This window comes from Eleutherodactylus coqui, chromosome 7 (assembly GCF_035609145.1).
Source record: "Eleutherodactylus coqui strain aEleCoq1 chromosome 7, aEleCoq1.hap1, whole genome shotgun sequence".
Lineage (NCBI taxonomy): Eukaryota > Metazoa > Chordata > Amphibia > Anura > Eleutherodactylidae > Eleutherodactylus > Eleutherodactylus coqui.
In genome coordinates this window covers 199,468,722-199,485,729 of record NC_089843.1, presented here as the reverse complement: position 1 = coordinate 199,485,729, position 17,008 = coordinate 199,468,722, and the positions used below count along the sequence as shown (strand labels likewise).

The following is a 17,008-nucleotide window of genomic DNA, read 5'->3' as shown; positions in this document are numbered from 1 at the left end:
GTTGGTATTCAGTAAGATAACTGAATAAAATCTAATTAATCATACATTTAGTATTCTAAAATCAATATTCAAATAAACGCTTGAATATACCTTTTTACATATGATTCTATATCCAAATTCTACTAGCAACTTCCGGAATGTTTTACATATAATACATAACATTATATAACCAAATAACTAATGTCACATTTATTACACTGTTTCCTTATCTTTCTTATGTTAGGTTATTGATTAATATTGATTGACCCCTATCAACAGTAAAGAAAGAAATGTGTCTGTTTAATGTAAACTTGCATAGAGCTCGTTTGTCAGCCACTGACTGAATGCTGCTGCTGCATGTCTAAAACGTGGTCTGACGTTACATGCACCACCAGGGATAAGGCCTTGCCTATAAGCATTCCCCAGCTGGCAAAAACGGAACCTCCCTGCCTATTCCTCACCATGGAAGAATGGAACCTACCTTTTTTTTAAAAAAAGAAAGCCACAGCAGCAGCCAACTAGATTTTGGTAGGCCGCTGTCTCCCCCTTGTGTGCTGCATAAAAAATGCACTCCACTAAAAATAACAATGATCCATGAAATAGAGCGTATGGAGAGAATGAGGCCTCTAGATGAGCCGTCAGGCTATGATAAATTGTATCACACCTGGGCGATATGGATAGATGCCCGGAGCTCACCCCTATTTACCAAGTGGTTACAGACAGGGACATGTGAGTAACACGTTTAAACCACAATCGTAAAGAGAAACAACAATTCCGGAGCCCGCCCCCCCCCCCTTTTTGTTTTATTTTCTCTTTCTCCCGTGTCATAGATACCTACCCTCCCTTACCACTCCCCCCCCTTACCCTCCCCTCATTCCCCTGTTTGTAGACCTTATAAAATATCACAGACAAACATGATATAGTTCAACTCGAAATTGATTTATTAAGTTTCATTGTCAAAGTTATTTTTACATTGCTTTGAGATAAGGCAAAAGTTTCCCCCCTCCATGAAACCAATAAAACCTATATTGAATAAAATAAAAATGATGCAGTTACCGGTAGTTCTGCAGCTTCTTGGTGGAAATAAAGACCATCTCCCGTCTCCCAGCTGCAGCAGAGACTGACTAAAATGGCTGCCAAGCCCGGTATTAATGCTTCTAAATTGATGACATCACAATGGAGTGACATCAGCCTACCATACACCTGGCTCAATTGCATACAGTATGTATGTATGTATGTATGTATGTGAGTCTATCTATCTATCTATCTTTATTAATTATGTAGAATATAGATATGGATTATTTCTAAATTACAGATTTTGCAGATATAGATTAAAGATAGATTTAAGATTGTGTGTGTGTGTGTGTGTATGTGTGTGTGTGTGTATGTATATATATATATATATATATATATATATATATGTGTGTGTATATATATATAATGTGTATATATATAATGTATATATGTAAAAAAATATATAAAATCTGTAGTTATGTATGTATGGCGGGCAAAAAAGGCCTGCTGTATGTTTTTAAGTTCTTCGGATGACCATGCCGCTCTAATATTCTCCTTACTAGGGTCTACTAATGCTGGCCCAGGGGAAGGCAATAAAGCCCTATGGGGCCGAAGCCAATTTCCCTTATTTTAGGTAAAAAGTTTCCATCCGTCCCCACTCGAAATGCGGCCGGCCAAAGAGATCCCTCCAACCGACCGACCGACGCACCTTCAGAGACAAACTAGTGCTTGCTTCTAGTGTCATCGCCGGCTTAACCATCCTTTGTAGGGAGCTGACGAGTCCTGCAGCAGCAGCAGCAGGCTCTGCAAGCCTAGGATGCGTGAGCACGGTGCAAGAGGAAGGACTGAGGGTGTGAGGCTGGGCGCGGTTGAGAAGGCGTGGGGCGGGGCTATGGAAAGTTTTACAAACTCTCCCAGCTGCCTGGGTGCATTGTGGGTGCGCCCAGAGTGCTGGCTGAGCGTGTTGCCTCAAGCCTTGGAAGTGGAGTTGGGCGGGCCGGGCTACAGGTGAAACCCGTTACGGGTTATCGCTTCTCGGCCTTTTGGCGAAGATCAAGTGTACCTGGTACAGGCGGTCTTAGTCAGGAGGTAACTCGGGTACCCCTCTCCTCTGCCTGGCGGGATCGCCCACTCCGGTGGGCTTTACCCGCCTGCTGCGTTCGGGGAGAGGGATTAGTCCCAGGGTAAACGAGTCGCGATCCCCCGGCCTCTTCTGGTCTCCGGGCCAGAGGAGGGCACCCACCTAGTTGGACATCACAAGAGCGGTCTTGTGATCACGACGATTTCTAAAATGGCTACCGGCTTATGCGCGGATTAAGAACACGATACGTGTCTCTTTTTTGGACAGTGCGGACACACGTGGCTTGAAGTATGTGGTCGAGGACGTGCTTAAAGGAGCTTTTAACGTGCAGAAACGCGAAATACTAGCGATACAAGATTACCCCAAGCGTCGGATCTATGACGTAACTTTTACCGAAAATGGCATCTTCCGTGACGTAGTGGCAGCGATTCCCGAGAAAAAAGATCCGAGGCTTGAGGGTGTCTTGCTAGTCGAGCACGTCCTTGACATCACTAAACTCGTAGTGATTAAGATGTATTCTCCCTACATTGACGTGAAAGAGGTCGAGGACTTCCTACTACGTTATTTCAAATCTGTCAGATGTATGGGAAAGATTATGAACGACTTTGGTATTTGGACCTCAAAATGGCGATTCCAGGCCACGTGTGTAAGTGACCCCAGTCGGCCCGGGGGAGTGATCTTACCGCCTGCGCGTTTTAAATTGGGGAAAGTGAATGGCGACCTGTACTTTGCGGGAATGCCTGACTTCTGCAGGATTTGCTCACAATACGGTCACGAAAAAGAAAATTGCGCAAGTACATGCAAGAAATGTGGGGGCACAGACCATGAAACGAGTCAATGTAAGAAAGGAAAAGGGTGCTTTTTTTGCGGCGGTGTTGGTCACCTCTACACGTCTTGTCCCCACAGAGCACAGAAAGCGGAGCAGCAAGGGCGGCCCGGACCCGAGGAGCGGCCAGGGCAGCCAGAGAACCGAACAACACCCCCCCAGGGAGAGGAACCTGAGGAGATGGAGGTCTCCAGTGGACCCCCCAAGAAGGACGGTTTGGAGCAGCGGAGCATCAAGCGGAGGGTGAGTGACCGGCGGACAGGCTCTCCCTCCCGGGAAACCGGTGGAGGCAGTAGGGCCAAGGAAGCCGGTCCAGACCCTCCCAAGATGCCCGCTCAAGCGGTGCCTGAGGCGGAGGACCCGGGGGGCACGGCGGCAGCAGCAGCAAACAAAAGGAGGAAAGGCTCGGGCGGAAGGTTATACTCGGAGGTGGTGCAGGGGGGAACTCCGGAGATCCCGGCGGAGCCGGAGGACCCGGAGAAAGTACCCCCTGCGGTGTCATCGCAGAAGGCCCCTCCCCCTCCCCGGCAGGAGGGGGCGGGGGGAGCCACCTCCGAGAGCGGTGGATCAGGAACGAGCCGAGTACCCACCCCGACAGAAGGGGAAGAGATGGAGACGGGAGCTGGCCTGCTAGCCCCCTTGGAGATTCCGGAGGGAATACAGGCAATATGGGATCTCACGCAGATCCCTCTCTCGGGCACCGTAGGGGGTCCACTTAGTGAGGTAGGTTCCTCTCCAGCATCCCCGCTTACGATGGATTCGGATGCGGGGGGGTGCGAGAGTGCCAGCGAGGTCTTTGGCTTGCCCGGAGACTTCTAAGAGAAGACCCTCGTTATCACCTAGTCTCCAATGGCTGCTCTATCGGGACTCACTTTTAATGTCAGAAGCATCGAGAGCCACGAGAGGAGGGTCGCCCTCTTCAGCTATCTGACAATTTTTGCTGCCTCCGTTTTCTTCCTGCAGGAGTGCGGGATCCCGCATAGGGCCCAGTATAAAAAATACCAAGAGGACTGGGTACATGGACCGTCGGTCTGGTCCGGCTCTAACGAGACCAGATCGGCGGGGGTCGCCATTCTTTTTAAAGGGAACGTTTTAATTGATACTATTAATGAAATTTTACCAGGCAGAATTTTATTGGTCAAAGCTTTTATTAATGGTATAAAATGGCAGTTTTTAAACTTTTACGGATCAGCAGATAAGAACGAACGTGCAGAAATGCTAGAGATTTTACCCCTTTTTATTAGCGATTCTGATCCTCTTATTTTAGCGGGGGATTTTAATTGCATTTTAAAGGGGGAACGCCGGCTTTCCAGCTCAGTAAGTAGAAATTATGACAAGACCTCTGCTATACTAAACAACGTGATTTTAGACGCCAAACTTACTGATGCTTTTAAAACATGCAACCCCAATGCATCAGAGGAAGCCGGCGTCACCTGGAGCAACAAGATCTGCAGCTCCAGGATAGATTTTATGTTCTGTTCTTATCAAGTACTGCCTTTTAGATGTGATTCTTTTACTAACGTGTTTTCTGATCACAAGCTTTTATATTTTAAAGTTGAAACCGTTTTTAAGAGAAAAGCCGGTAAGAATGCCTGGAAATTTAACGTGTCCCTTTTAGAAGATCTGCAGATTTTATCTGATTTTATCACTTTTCATAGAAACTGCAGGCGAGTGAAAGATCCCAACACTCCCACCAGCCAGTGGTGGGAGAAGATGAAACAAAAATTCAAATCATTTTTTATCAAGGTTGGGATCGCCAAGGCTAAAGCAAAATGCACATTTTATTCTAATCTGAATACTCGCCTGCAGACCCTGTATAAGTTCCGTGAACATGATATAGAGGTGGACCACGAGATCATCGAGGTGAAGAAAGAGATCGCCCGGTGCCTGGAGCAGAGAGAAAAAGAGATCATATTCCGTTCGAAAGTGAAACATCTGGAGGAGAACGAGACCTGCTCCAGGTACTTCTTTAAGAAAATACGAGACAAGCGCACAGTCCTCGATGATCTCGGTGGCACCAAGGACATACAGGGTATTTTAAAGAAAGTGTATGAGTTTTATGCGGATCTTTTTAATACAAAAACTGTTGACAGTGATTTTATGAACGACTCGTTGAAGGAGATCACTGACGTTTTAGATCCTGGTTCTCGTGAGATTTTATCACGGGACATCACAGAACAGGAGATTTTAGACAACATTAAAAGTTTTAAACCAGGTAAGGTGCCTGGGCCCGATGGTATACCCATAGAGTTTTATGTCACCTTTTTTGGTATTTTTAAGGATGACCTTTTCTCCCTTTTTACTGAGGTTTTTATGTCGAAAGCCCTCCCGGGGTCCTGGAAGAAGGGTGACGTGTCTCTTTTATACAAGAAAGGAGACAAAACTGATATCAAAAACTGGAGACCGATCACCCTTCTCAACAGTGACTACAAGATAATGGCCAAAATATGCGCAAATAGACTCAAGACCGTAATAAGCAAAGTTGTACACCCCAACCAGGTCTGTGGGGTGCCCGGGAGGAGCATATGGGAGAATCTTAACCTCTTAAAAGATTGTATTAGTGACACAAAGTCCAGGAACGGGAAAATGGCGGTTTTAACTATAGACTTTGAAAAAGCCTTTGACCGTGTGTCACATTTTTATCTTTTTAAGGTTTTAGAGAGAATGGGTATACCGGAAGGTTTTTTATTGTCTTTAAAAGCGTTTTACAACAACTGCACGAGTAGAATTTTAGTCAATGGTTTTAGGACACAGGAAGTACTTTTAAAGTCCGGGGTAAAGCAGGGGTGTCCCTTGTCCCCACTACTTTTTATCTGCACACTAGAGCCTCTTCTATGCACCATAAGACGGGACAAGCTGATCCGTGGGATCCCCCTGCCCGGTGGGGGGGGGGGATCGAGGCCAAAGTAGTGGGGTACATGGACGATGTGACAATTCTTGGAAGGGACACCCTGTCGATCCAGAGAGCAACCAGACAAATAGAGTTTTATTGCTGCGCCTCGGGTTTTAAGGTAAATTTTAACAAAAGTAGTATTTTAAACATCGGGGACCTGCCATTGTCAGATGTCCCCATTCCTGTGTCCGACTCGGTGCAGATTTTAGGTGTCTCCTTCAACGAGGACAACAGAGGTCTTAACAGCTGGGACTTGGTGGCACAAAAGATAAACAAGAAAATATGTATGTGGAATATGAGAAGGTTGACCATGGAGGGGAGGGTTTTAATCATAAAAATGGTGATTTTACCAATTTTATTGTATTTAAGCCTAGTGTTCCCCCCTCCTGGTAGAGTTTTTAACAAAATCGTAAAAGCTGTTTTTACCTTCTTCTGGAGCTCCAAAATGGAAAAACTAAAAAGAGAAATAGTAATGAAGCCAAAAATAATGGGTGGTAAAGACTTCCCCGATATAAAAGCCTTTTTATATATAAAGTATTTTAGTATGTGCCTGGGCGCACTTTTTAAAAACCACGCATGGTCTTACTTTTTACGCTACAACACAGGTTATTTTATGAGGCGGAACGGATGGTTCAAAACGGTTTTAAACTCCCCTTATTCTTTTAATCTGTCCAAAGACTATGCGATTTTAGAGAAAATTGTGGTTTTATACGATTTTACTGGAAAAAGTGCACAGGTTTTAATGAATTCTAAATTAATGATAAAGAGTTTTAAGGAAAGTGGTTTTTATGTTCAAGTCAGCAATTTTAATGAGCGCAAAACAAAAGAAACATGGAGATTGGTTAATAATCATATTTTTAACCCACAGAAGGATCTGGCCTGGAGCTGAATACACGACTGTCTTCCATGCCGGGCATTCCAGCATCGTAGAGGACTGACCAACACCGCCGCATGCCCAAGACCCGGATGTACAGAGGAAGAGTCAACACAGCATTTGATATGGACTTGCTTTTTAACAAAGAGGATATGGACTCAGTTTTTACCGTTGCTTAAGAAAATAACAAGACTAAAAAAACTAACACTGGAAGGAGTATTATACGGATGTCTGGAATGCCCCACACGGACTGAGAGAATTATGGCATGGAAGATGGTCAACTCAGTGAAGGCAGCTCTGTGGAAATCCAGAAATATTTTAGTTTTTAAGCATGAGGTTTTATCGGTTAAAGATATTTTATCCATTGCTCTTAACAAATTATATGAATATTATATTGTAGACAGGAAAAACTTTCCTATTTTATCGAGAAAATGGCTGATCGGGGAATGGAGCTCCATCATATAGTGCCACCAAGCGCCCTTTTATGTGATTTTAATGTGGATTTTTAACAACATGTAAATATATGTAGACAAGTTTTAAAATGTTTTATATGGTATGTTTTAATATGTTACACAATGTGTTTTAATGTACTATATGAGCATTTTTACTATGTCTGGAAATTTGTTGTTAAAATAAAAATACCCCTCGGGGTTTGTCAACTTAAAAAAAAAAATCTGTTCTTATCAGTTTAATATCTGATACGTCCCCTATCTGGGGACCATATATTAAATGGATTTTTAGAACAGGGAGCTGGAAAAAGAGCTTGCTCTGTCCACTCCACGCATTGACCTGGTATTGCAGTACCTCCAGGACCGGTGCACCCCCTTTCCTACAACAGTTTCCAAAAGCAGAAAAACAAAACCGACGAGCAAGAGGTGCAGCGCAGCTGTGGCGGCTGCTGCTACCACCACCCAAGCACTTTGATTGACACTCAGCCCGTCTGCTCGCAACATTGTATCCACTGAGCAGCTGCATCTGCCAGAGTGTGCACAGCACAGGTACAACTGGAAGCAAAACAACACACACACACACACACACACACCAGTTCATATGGCAGCCGCACTCTATAGTTCGTACCTACCGCTGCGCTAATAGCCAAGTTGGAAACATCGGGCAGGCACAGCGTATCCTGGCAGCCTGCGTCTGTATGCTCCACGTATTCGGGTCATGGGTGTATGTGCAGGGGGCCCGGAGCCCCAGGGGGCCCATAAAGTCTCTCTTCCCCACATTGTAAACCAATGCTATCAATGAAGCTTTATAGTTTGGGGGCCCAGTTCCAGACTTTGTACTGGGGCCCCGCAGCTTCAAGTTACACCTCCGGATCAGGATAATGCTAGGCCATTCCAACCAGCCTGTGTGTGTGACCTGCAGTCGCTGGTAGTCGAAAAGCGGCCGGCCCCGGATGCGCGCTTCAGAGTGGACAGACAGCAGCGGACCCCCAATCACACAGGCCCAAGGCTTGCTATGTAGCACGGAATACCTCATTGGACTGCAGCACTCCACGCGGGCTGAGATACACGCTCCACGTGGGATGGGCAGTATTCGTCCATGAAGATCCAGGCCAACGTTTAGAGATGGAGCAACACTCGGGGAGCAAAGAACTCCAACGAACGGACGTCTACTTTACAAGGATGTATTGCTTTATTCAATGCATGGACACAGAAACAGTTCAACCACTCGATTACAGACCGCAGTCAATACAGTAAAGAAAGAAATGTGTCTGTTTAATGTAAACTTGCATAGAGCTCGTTTGTCAGCCACTGACTGAATGCTGCTGCTGCATGTCTAAAACGTGGTCTGACGTTACATGCACCACCAGGGATAAGGCCTTGCCTATAAGCATTCCCCAGCTGGCAAAAACGGAACCTCCCTGCCTATTCCTCACCATGGAAGAACGGAACCTACCTTTTTTTTAAAAAAAGAAAGCCACAGCAGCAGCCAACTAGATTTTGGTAGGCCGCTGTCTCCCCCTTGTGTGCTGCATGAAAAATGCACTCCACTAAAAATAACAATGATCCACGAAATAGAGCGTATGGAGAGAATGAGGCTTCTAGATGAGCCGTCAGGCTATGATAAATTGTATCACACCTGGGCGATATGGATGGATGCCCGGAGCTCACCCCTATTTACCAAGTGGTTACAGACCGGGACATGTGAGTAACACGTTTAAACCACAATCGTAAAGAGAAACAACAATTCCGGAGCCCGCCCCCCCCCCTTTTGTTTTATTTTCTCTTTCTCCCGTGTCATAGATACCTACCCTCCCTTACCACTCCCGCCCCCCTTACCCTCCCCTCATTCCCCTGTTTGTAGACCTTATAAAATATCACAGACAAACATAATATAGTTCAACTCGAAATTGATTTATTAAGTTTCATTGTCAAAGTTATTTTTACATTGCTTTGAGATAAGGCAAAAGTTTCCCCCCCTCCATGAAACCAATAAAACCTATATTGAATAAAATAAAAATGATGCAGTTACCGGTAGTTCTGCAGCTTCTTGGTGGAAATAAAGACCATCTCCCGTCTCCCAGCTGCAGCAGAGACTGACTAAAATGGCTGCCAAGCCCGGTATTAATGCTTCTAAATTGATGACATCACAATGGAGTGACATCAGCCTGCCATACACCTGGCTCATGACATCACAAAGGAGTGACATTGTCAGCCTTCCAAACACCTGGCTCAATTGCATACAGTATGTATGTATGTATGTATGTGAGTCTATCTATCTATCTATCTTTATTAATTATGTAGAATATAGATATGGATTATTTCTAAATTACAGATTTTGTAGATATAGATTAAAGATAGATTTAAGATTGTGTGTGTGTGTGTATGTGTGTATGTATATATATATATATATATATATATATATATATATATATATAATGTGTATATATATAATGTATATATGTAAAAAAAAATATAAAATCTGTAGTTATGTATGTATGGCGGGCAAAAAAGGCCTGCTGTATGTTTTTAAGTTCTTCGGATGACCATGCCGCTCTAATATTCTCCTTACTAGGGTCTACTAATGCTGGCCCAGGGGAAGGCAATAAAGCCCTATGGGGCCGAAGCCAATTTCCCTTATTTTAGGTAAAAAGTTTCCATCCGTCCCCACTCGAAATGCGGCCGGCCGAAGAGATCCCTCCAACCGACCGACCGACGCACCTTCAGAGACAAACTAGTGCTTGCTTCTAGTGTCATCGCCGGCTTAACCATCCTTTGTAGGGAGCTGACGAGTCCTGCAGCAGCAGCAGCAGGCTCTGCAAGCCTAGGATGCGTGAGCACGGTGCAAGAGGAAGGACTGAGGGTGTGAGGCTGGGCGCGGTTGAGAAGGCGTGGGGCGGGGCTATAGAAAGTTTTACAAACTCTCCCAGCTGCCTGGGTGCATTGTGGGTGCGCCCAGAGTGCTGGCTGAGCGTGTTGCCTCAAGCCTTGGAAGTGGAGTTGGGCGGACCGGGCTACAGGTGAAACCCGTTACGGGTTATCGCTTCTCGGCCTTTTGGCTAAGTTCAAGTGCACTTGTGCAGGAGAGCTTAGCCAGAGGGTTTCTCAGGTACCCCTCTCCTCGGCCTGGCGGTATCGCCCACTTCGGTGGGCTAAACCCGCCTGCTGCTATTGGGGAGAGGGCCTAGTCCTAGAGATAACGAGTCGCGATCCACCTTGCCCTCTTGGTCTTGTACCAAGTGAGGACAAAAATTACAACAGCGGTGTTGTAAAGCGTTGGAAAACCCAAAGGAGTCATGGGCACAGACCCAGACTCCATACCGGCATACGCCCGAATTGCAAACACAATACGAGTGGTTTTTACTGAGGAAGCGGCGGGTACACGTGGCCTGCGTTATGTGGTGGAGGACGTGCTCATGGGAGTATTCAACATACAAAAACGAGAAATACTGGCGATACAGGACTACCCCAAGCGTAGGACTTATGACGTTACATTTACCCAGAAAGGTATTTTCAGTGATTTGATTAATGCGATTCCTACAAAACAAGATGCACGGCTTGAGGGTGTCCAGCTGGTTGAGCACGTCCTAGATGTGACCAAGCTTGTGGTGATTAAAATGTATTCTCCCTACGCTGACTTGAAGGAAGTAGAAGCCTTCCTAAGTGGATACTTCAAATCAGTCAAGTGTATGGGAAAGATTATGAACGAGCTTGGTATTTGGACATCTAAATGGAGATCTCAGGTCACGTGTATTAAAGACCCTGGGTGCCCAGGGGGTCTGAAACTACCGCCTGCTCGTTTTAAACTGGGTAACGTGAGTGGCGACCTCTATTTTGCGGGAATGCCAGCCTACTGCCGCAACTGTAGAAAATATGGACATGAGAAAGACAGTTGCGGCGTCACCTGCAGGAATTGTGGTGGCTCAGAGCATGAGACCAACCAGTGTCCTATGGCAAAAAAATGTGATACATGCGGCAGAGTTGGTCATCTTTCTTTTGAGTGTCGCCATAGGGCACGAAATACGGAGCAGCGAGGGCAGCCAAGGAAGCCAGCAGACCAAACCGCGCCCCCCCAAGGAGAGGAACCGGAGGACATGGATACCACCAGCAGACCCCCCCAAAATGAGGAAGGTACAGCAAAAGAGCAGCGGCGTAGCAAGAGGAGGGCTGCGGATAGGCCAATGGACTCCCACCCCCAGGTCCCTGGGTCAGAAGAGAGTCCAAATGAAGCCGTTCCCAGCCCGCAGGAGACGCCGGCTGCGAGGGTACCCGAGGCAGAAGACCCCGGGGGAAGCACGGCAGCCATGAAAAGGCGGAAAAGCTCGAAGGCCACCTTGTACTCGGAGGTGGTACGGGGGGGGACCTAAGGAAGTACCTGCAGACGCAGCGAAACCGGACGGTCCCCCTAAGGTGCCAGCCACCAGTGCCCCTGCCTGCCAGGCGGGGGACGCGGGGGCAACCTCCAAGGCAGTGGCCAAGAGCGAAGTACCCACCCCTGCAGAGGGGAAAACCAAGCATCATGAAGCCGACATGCCAACCCCTGGGGTGGGCACACTTCCTATGTCATCCATCTGGGACCTATCAGACATTCCTGCCTCGGGTGTCCGGGGGGGCCAGCTGAGTGATGGCAGTTCCTCTCCAGCATCATCCCTGTTCACAGTGGATTCGGATGCGGGGGGGGGGGGGGTATGAGAGCTCCAGCAGGGTCTCTGGTATTGCAGGAGAGTGTGGTTTTTAAGTTGAGCACCGTGGGCATATACGATACCGTCCTTCTACCCACTCAATGATGGCGGACCTTTCCTGTCTCACTTTCAACGTAAGAAGCCTCGAGAGCAAAGTGAGACGGGCTGCCCTGTTCAACTACCTTACCATTTTTGCTGCTTCCGTGTTCTTCCTGCAGGAATGCGGCATCCCGCACAAATCCCAATATAAAAAGTATGAAAAAGATTGGGTGCACGGTCCATCAGTCTGGTCTGGATCTAACGAGTCCAGATCAGCAGGGGTCGCCATTCTTTTTAAAGGGAACGTTTTTATTGAAAATTTTTATGAAATTTTACCAGGCAGAATTTTATTGGTCAGAGCTTTTATCAACGGTATGAAATGTCAGTTTTTAAATTTTTATGGTTCTCCGGAAAAGAAGGTGAGAGCAGAAATGTTGGAGATTTTACCCCTTTTTATCAATGATTCTTATCCCCTTATTCTAGCTGGAGATTTTAATTGTGTTTTAAGGGGGGAACGCCGGTTCTCTAACTCCGTAAGCAGGAACTATGACAAAACCTCAAACATGCTGAAGAACATCGTATCAGATCACCTGCTTACGGATGTTTTTAAAACATGCAACCCGCTTTTACCAGAAGAGGCCGGCGTGACCTGGAGCAACACCACCTGCAGCTCCAGGATCGATTTTATCTTCTGCTCTCACCAGGTACAACCTTTTAGATCTGACGTTTTTAATAACACTTTCTCTGACCACAAGGTTTTATTTTTTAAAGCAAACCTTGCCGAAAGAAGGAGAACCAGTAAGAATGCCTGGAAGATGAACGTGTCCCTTCTACAAGATCCGCAGGTTTTATCGGATTTTATTACCTTTTTTAAAGAGTGCAGACGGGTAAGAGATCCCAACATTCCCACCAGCCAGTGGTGGGAAAAGATGAAAACTAAGATTAAGGACTATTTTATCAGGGTTGGGATCTCCAAAGCCAAGGAGAAACGGGCTTTTTATTCTAATTTAAACACCCGTCTGCAGACCCTGTACAAGATGAGAGAGCACGGCATAGATGTGACTAGAGAGATTTTAGATATAAAAAAGGATATCGCCAAATGCCTGGAGCTGAGAGGCAAGGAAATTATATTTCGCTCTAGAGTCAAGCACCTTGAAGAAAATGAGACCTGCTCCAGGTATTTTTTTAAGAAAATCACAGATAAAAAATGTGTTTTAAATGAACTGGATGGAGTCACAGACGTACAGGGTCTTTTAGGAAAGGTACATGGGTTTTATGCGGATCTTTTTAACACTAAAAGTGTGGATATAAGTTTTATGGAGGACTCATTAGAGGAGATCACGAATGTTTTAGACCCTGCCTCCCAGAGCCTTTTATTACGTAATATTTCGGAGCAGGAGATTTTAGACACCGTACGTAGTTTTAAACCAGGCAAGGTGCCTGGTCCGGACGGTATACCCATCGAGTTTTATGTCACGTTTTATGGAATTTTAAAAGAGGATTTTTATTCTCTTTTTACAAAAGTTTTTAATTCCAAGAGCCTCCCAGGATCATGGCGGAAGGGTGAGGTGTCTCTATTATACAAGAAAGGGGATAAGACAGACATAAAGAACTGGAGACCCATCACCCTTCTAAACGCCGATTACAAGATCATGGCTAAAATATGCGCCAACAGACTTAAAGAAATCATACATAAAATCATACATCAAAACCAAGTCTGTGGCGTCCCTGGGAGGGCCATACATGATAATTTAAACCTTTTAAAGGACTGCATTAGCGACACGAAGTCAAGGCATGGCAAAATTGCCATTTTATCTATAGACTTTGAGAAGGCCTTCGACAGAGTGTCGCATTTTTATCTTTTTAAGGTTTTAGAGAAGATGGGTATACCAGAAGGCTTTTTATTGTCTCTAAGAGCCTTTTATGATGACTGCACGAGCAAGATTTTAGTGAACGGTTTTAAGACGCAGGATGTCCTTTTAAAATCCGGGGTGAAGCAGGGGTGTCCCTTGTCCCCACTACTTTTTATCTGTGCACTGGAGCCTCTTTTATGCGCATTACGAGCTGATAAGCACATCAGAGGAACCCCCCTTCCGGGTGGGGGGGGTATTGAGGCTAAAGTAGTGGGGTACATGGATGATGTCGCGGTGCTCTGCAGGGACACCCTCTCAATTCAAAAAACCATGAAACAAATTCAGTATTTTTGCTGCTCCTCCGGTTTTAAAGTAAATTTTAATAAAAGCAACATTTTAAATATTGGAGACATGCTTTTATCGGACATTCCTGTACCGGCTTCTGATTCCGTGCAGATTTTAGGGGTCTCCTTTAATGAGTTCAACAACGGTTTTACCAGTTGGGACTTGGTGGCACAAAAAATAAACAAAAAACTGTGTATGTGGAGCATGCGGCAGCTGACGCTGGAGGGGAAGGTTTTAATCACGAAAATGATTATTTTACCCATTTTACTGTATTTAAGTATGGTGTTTCCCCCTCCAGACCGGCTGCTAAAGAAAATCACAAAGGCATGCTTCACATTTTTATGGAACTCCAAAATGGAAAAGCTCAGAAGAGAAATAGTTTTAAAACCCAAAGCCATGGGGGGGAAGGATTTCCCTGATTTTAGAGCTTTTCTTTTAACGAAATATTTTAGCATGTGTCTTAGCGCTGTTTTTAAAAATCACTACTGGTCGTATTTTATTCGTTTTAACACAGGTTATTTTATGAGAAGACATGGGTGGTTCTCCACGGTTTTAAATTCCCCCTACTCTTTTAACCTGACGAGTGAGTACACGATTTTAGCCAAGATAGTGATTTTATATATATATGGGATGGGCAGTATTCGTCCATGAAGATCCAGGCCAACGCTTAGAGATGGAGCAACACTCGGGGAGCAAAGAAGTCCAACGAACGGACGTCTACTTTACAAGGATGTATTGCTTTATTCAATGCATGGACACAGAAACAGTTCAACCGCTCGATTACAGACCGCAGTCAATACAGTAAAGAAAGAAATGTGTCTGTTTAATGTAAACTTGCATGGAGCTCGTTTCTCAGCCACTGACTGACTGAATGCTGCTGCTGCCTGTCTGAAACGTGGTCTAACGTTACATGCACCACCAGGGATAAGGCCTTGCCTATAAGCATTCCCTAGCTGGCAAAAACGGAACCTCCCTGCCTATTCCTCACCATGGAAGAACGGAAGCTACCTTTTTATTTAAAAAAAAGAAAGCCACAGCAGCAGCCAACTAGATTTTGGTAGGCCGCTGTCTCCCCCTTGTGTGCTGCATAAAAAATGCACTCCGCTAAAAATAACAATGATCCACGAAATAGAGCGTATGGAGAGAATGAGGCTTCTAGATGAGCCGTCAGGCTATGATAAATTGTATCACACCTGGGCGATATGGATAGATGCCCGGAGCTCACCCCTATTTACTAGGTGGTTACAGACAGGGACATGTGAGTAACACGTTTAAACCACAATCGTAAAGAGAAACAACAATTCCGGAGCCCGCCCCCCCCCCCCTTTTTGTTTTATTTTCTCTTTCTCCCGTGTCATAGATACCTACCCTCCCTTACCACTCCCCCCCCTTACCCTCCCCTCATTCCCCTGTTTGTAGACCTTATAAAATATCACAGACAAACATGATATAGTTCAACTCGAAATTGATTTATTAAGTTTCATTGTCAAAGTTATTTTTACATTGCTTTGAGATAAGGCAAAAGTTTCCCCCCCCCTCCATGAAACCAATAAAACCTATATTGAATAAAATAAAAATGATGCAGTTACCGGTAGTTCTGCAGCTTCTTGGTGGAAATAAAGACCATCTCCCGTCTCCCAGCTGCAGCAGAGACTGACTAAAATGGCTGCCAAGCTCGGTATTAATGCTTCTAAATTGATGACATCACAATGGAGTGACATCAGCCTGCCATACACCTGGCCATGACATCACAAAGGAGTGACATCATCAGCCTTCCAAACACCTGGCTCAATTGCATACAGTATGTATGTATGTGAGTCTATCTATCTATCTATCTATCTTTATTATTTATGTAGAATATAGATATGGATTATTTCTAAATTACAGATTTTGTAGATATAGAATAAAGATAGATTTAAGATTGTGTGTGTGTGTGTATGTATGTGTGTGTGTGTATATATATATATATATATATATATATATATAATGTGTATATATATATATATATATATAATGTATATATGTAAAAAATATATAAAATCTGTAGTTATGTATGTATGGCGGGCAAAAAAGGCCTGCTGTATGTTTTGAAGTTCTTCGGATGACCATGCCGCTCTAATATTCTCCTTACTAGGGTCTACTAATGCTGGCCCAGGGGAAGGCAATAAAGCCCTATGGGGCCGAAGCCAATTTCCCTTATTTTAGGTAAAAAGTTTCCATCCGTCCCCACTGGAAATGCGGCCGGCCGAAGAGATCCCTCCAACCGACCGGCCGACGCACCTTCAGAGACAAACTAGTGCTTGCTTCTAGTGTCATCGCCGGCTTAACCATCCTTTGTAGGGAGCTGACGAGTCCTGCAGCAGCAGGCTCTGCAAGCCTAGGATGCGTGAGCACGGTGCAAGAGGAAGGACTGAGGGTGTGAGGCTGGGCGCGGTTGAGAAGGCGTGGGGCGGGGCTATGGAAAGTTTAAAAACTCTCCCAGCTGCCTGGGTGCATTGTGGGTGCGCCCAGAGTGCTGGCTGAGCGTGTTGCCTCAAGCCTTGGAAGTGGAGTTGGGCGGGCTGGGCTACAGGTGAAACCCATTTTGGGTTATCGCTTCTCGGCCTTTTGGCTTAGACCAAGTGTCTGTGCTGGAAGTTCTGAGCTTGTCGTACCCTCGGCCCTGAGGCATCGGCGGATTTATTCGTCTTAAGCCTCTTGCTGCTATAGGGGGAGGACCTGCAAAGATTCCTGGGAAGGCGATCGACAATACCCTACTGAAATGGCAGTGAGCATGATGGCTTCAGTGCGCTTTGCTGAGCCTGGTGACCTGCGCATTAAGAATTCCTTCAAAATCGACGTCGCTGAAGAGGTTCGTGAGAAAGTCTCCCTGAGTTTCCTGGTGAGAAGAGTCCTGCTGGAGATCCTGAAGGTGAAGAGAGATGACATCCTGGCTCTACAAGATTCTCCTGGTCGATTTATCCTCACCTTGGA

At 45.5% G+C, this 17,008-nt stretch overlaps 1 non-coding gene across 1 annotated transcript; it reads left to right on the top strand.

The window, feature by feature from the left end:
* The first annotated feature begins 7,305 nt into the window (after positions 1-7,305).
* LOC136573860 (U2 spliceosomal RNA) lies at positions 7,306-7,493 on the top strand. The gene has a single exon (XR_010786077.1). It is a non-coding gene; the product is annotated as a U2 spliceosomal RNA (small nuclear RNA).
* The last annotated feature ends 9,515 nt before the right edge of the window (positions 7,494-17,008 follow it).